Genomic DNA, 4,237 nt, shown 5'->3' with positions numbered 1-4,237 from the left:
TGAGAACTCTTGGAGACCTCCACCCTTTTTGAGATGCACGGTAAAGACTCACCAGAGCCAAAACCCCAAAAACACAACTGGACACATCTACCAAATACTTCAGGAAATACAACTGTGTACCATACTACACTAAACAAAAACAGAGACATGAGTAAATGATATGTATTGACACAATAAAGTATAAGCAAAAGAAAATAAAAACAGTGAATACAGATATAAAATAAAGACTAAATATGTTTCACTACAATAACAAGAAAACATGAAGCTCACGGAAACAATATTTCATCCAGCGTGGAGCTTCATTCTTGACTTTGAGGAACACATCTGTAATAAATTAGTCTAAACTCAAGCCTTACACACTACATCTTTGTTGGAACTTTTGACCCCATCCCATGGCCTTCTTCAGCAAACTGAACCTCCTCAGTCGTCATCACATGACTCTAGTCCAGCACAGTCTCATGATAACAGGCGGATGTTCTCAGGTGGAGATGGTAACCTCTGTCTCTGTTCTCAGAGGCTCTCTGGTGTCAGAGGTGAATCTCCTTGATTTTTCTCCAGTTGTCGACTCGTAGATGGATTATTGGATGGGTGACGACAATCCTCAAACTTTAAACCAGGACTTCCCAGTGGGACTCCCTTACATGGCTGGACTGTCACAACATCCAGAGCCTTTAAGTTACAAACCATCCAACACCTTCAGATCTCTGCTGGTAGGAAGACTGAAGAGGTGTATGGCATCACATGTGACAGAAAGGGAACTGTCTGCCTGTGAACACCAGACCAGAACCACTCACAGCATCGACTGGGAAGAGGTCAAAGGTCACGGAGCAGGTTTCAGTGGACGGCTGGAGAAAGATCAAGGAGGACTTTCACATCTGACACCAGATGTTAGCTAGTTTATATATCACATCTGTAAGAAGTGTGTTCATTTGACAAAGTAATTTTAAAAAGAAGCGATTTACGCAGCGTGGAAGCTGGATTCAGCGCAAAAATGTTAAACTAATTTGACAGCGGTGTGCGCGCGAGCTACATCAAATTTGATGTAGGTATTCGCTACTTTAGCAGCAACCGTTTAACCCCAAAACTGCTGTTTCCTTGGTGGAAATAAAGCTTCACAGTTTGGTCCCTATGCCAGAGTTAACCAGTGTACAGTAGTAGCCTCCATGTCTGATAAGCACGCAACAGTTTTGTTCCCCACAAGAGAAACACTTGATGTAGCCTTTACAAATTAGTCCTGACGTTTTAAAGCGCGGTTAATAGTGAAATCCGTTAATCCCCGCATTCCTAATCAGGAATCAAGAAGGCAGGAGGAAACACCTCACTTGGCTCTGAAATATGTTCAAAACGAAGCATCATGAGTGCGTTGGTGGCGTTTAAGGGTACTGCTCTGAGCAAACATTTTCCCACATTGTTCACACCAGTACGGTTTCTCTCCAGTGTGAACACGTAGGTGGATTTTTAGTTCACTTGATGTAATGAATGCCTTCACACATTGGTCACAGCTGTACGGTTTTTCTCCAGTGTGAACACGTAGGTGTGCTTTTAGGTGACACGATGTAGTGAATGCTTTCCCACATTGTTCACACCAGTACGGTTTCTCTCCAGTGTGAACACGTAGGTGGATTTTTAGTTCACTTGATGTAACGAATGCCTTCACACATTGGTCACAGCTGTACGGTTTCTCTCCAGTGTGAACACGTAGGTGTGCTTTTAGGTGACACGATGTAGTGAATGCTTTCCCACATTGTTCACACCAGTACGGTTTCTCTCCAGTGTGAACACGTAGGTGGATTTTTAGTTCACTTGATGTAACGAATGCCTTCACACATTGGTCACAGCTGTACGGTTTCTCTCCAGTGTGAACACGTAGGTGTGCTTTTAGGTGACACGATGTAGTGAATGCTTTCCCACATTGTTCACACCAGTACGGTTTCTCTCCAGTGTGAACACGTAGGTGGATTTTTAGTTCACTTGATGTAACGAATGCCTTCACACATTGGTCACAGCTGTACGGTTTCTCTCCAGTGTGAACACGTAGGTGTGCTTTTAGGTGACACGATGTAGTGAATGCTTTCCCACATTGTTCACACCAGTACGGTTTCTCTCCAGTGTGAACACGTAGGTGGATTTTTAGTTCACTTGATGTAACGAATGCCTTCACACATTGGTCACAGCTGTACGGTTTCTCTCCAGTGTGAACACGTAGGTGTGCTTTTAAGGGTACTGCTCTGAGAAAACATTTTCCCACATTGTTCACACCAGTACGGTTTCTCTCCAGTGTGAACACGTAGGTGGATTTTTAGTTCACTTGATGTAATGAATGCCTTCACACATTGGTCACAGCTGTACGGTTTTTCTCCAGTGTGAACACGTAGGTGTGCTTTTAGGTGACACGATGTAGTGAATGCTTTCCCACATTGTTCACACCAGTACGGTTTCTCTCCAGTGTGAACACGTAGGTGGATTTTTAGTTCACTTGATGTAACGAATGCCTTCACACATTGGTCACAGCTGTACGGTTTCTCTCCAGTGTGAACACGTAGGTGTGCTTTTAGGTGACACGATGTAGTGAATGCTTTCCCACATTGTTCACACCAGTACGGTTTCTCTCCAGTGTGAATACGTCGGTGCCTTTGTAGGTGACTGGATGTAGTGAAAGTTTTCCCACACTGGTCACAACAGTACGGTTTCTCTCCAGTGTGAACACGTCTGTGAGATTCTAGGTGACCTGCTCGAGTGAAAGTTTTCCCACACTGGTCACAGCTGTACGGTTTCTCTCCAGTGTGAACAAGTTGGTGTTTTTTTAGGTGACCTGATTGAGTGAAAGCTTTCCCACATTGGTCACAGCTGTACGGTTTCTCTCCAGTGTGAACACGTTGGTGGTGTTTTAGGTGACCTGCTCGAGTGAAAGTTTTCCCACACTGGTCACAGCTGTACGGTTTCTCTCCAGTGTGAACACGTAGGTGGATTTTTAGGTCACCTGCTCGAGTGAAAGTTTTCCCACATTGGTCACAGCTGTACGGTTTCTCTCCAGTGTGAACACGTAGGTGGATTTTTAGATCACCTGATGTAGTGAACGCCTTCCCACATTGGTCACAGCTGTACGGTTTCTCTCCAGTGTGAAGCATCCGATGTATCTTTAAAGATCCAGATGTTGAGAAGGATTTGCCACAGTGCTGACAGCAGAGACGTTTGAGTGCCTCTCTTCTTCTTCGTTTCTACATCAACAGACAGACATACAGAGAGAAAGACAGTTAGTGAGAGGTCATGGTGAAGCGAGCTATCCAGAAGCAGCTGACACTAATGGCACCAGTGTAAACCTGTTTCCATCACAACACCAGAAGTCATTCATGCTGCAATTTTTTACAACAAAAAGTAGTTATTTTTTAATGCAATTATAATACATCTTGTCAAATCTAATTTTGAGTAATAGTGTGACTTTATACATTTAAGCTGTAATAACATTATTAAGAAGACAAAGATTTGTTGAATCACATGACAATTACCTGGGCCATAAGTTCATGTATTTGTGGCGGCTCACCACAATATAAATGCTGACCGCCACAGATTGATTTTCGTTTATTTTTTTCCCCCCCTAAGCCTATTTAAAATCATATTTGATTGCAGAGCGCCGCAGAGCATTCACGCAGCACTTTCACTCATGGAACACCGCTGCACAAATCTGTCCAACACAACGCTGTCAGTGTTGGAGACCCAGCTTAAAAAAGTTATTAGCCAGCATGCAAGGGGCCTAGCAAATAAGGAGAGCTAAGTTAATGTTAGAATGCAGCTGAAGGCTTGCACTCTGTATATAGGGTAGCTGGCAGTCAATATCGATGCGCGCCAGTCTGAACACAGCCATTTGATATGTGAAGAAGTGCCCCAGGTATTTTGTTTGATTTCAAATATTTAGCACTTGAGCTGACAGATTCCGATAACGAACGAGACTCCGGCATGCTAACTAGTTACGCAGAATACAAAATTGGAGATCCATTGTCAGTGGAAAATTACAGACCAATCAGCATCATACCTACAGTGTCAAAAGTCACAGAGAAACTAATTTCCCAACGAATAATAACACATTTGAATGCAACTACATTTTCCCTTCATTCAATGCAATTTGGTTTCAGAACACTCCATGGAAAATGCTAATTGTTTTTTTTTCATAGAAAATATCAAACATTCACTGGATAAAGGTGGCGTGGTTGGAGCTGTGTTTCTCGATCTAAAAAAAAAA

At 43.0% G+C, this 4,237-nt stretch overlaps 1 pseudogene; it reads right to left on the bottom strand.

Annotated features, from left to right (window-relative positions):
- Window positions 1-396: 396 nt before the first annotated feature.
- The window catches only part of LOC123980242, a 22,092-nt pseudogene continuing 18,251 nt past the window's right edge, over window positions 397-4,237 (bottom strand).

This window comes from Micropterus dolomieu, linkage group LG12 (genome assembly GCF_021292245.1).
Source record: "Micropterus dolomieu isolate WLL.071019.BEF.003 ecotype Adirondacks linkage group LG12, ASM2129224v1, whole genome shotgun sequence".
In the NCBI taxonomy this organism is placed as follows: domain Eukaryota; kingdom Metazoa; phylum Chordata; class Actinopteri; order Centrarchiformes; family Centrarchidae; genus Micropterus; species Micropterus dolomieu.
This window is presented reverse-complemented; position numbering and strand designations above follow the sequence as displayed.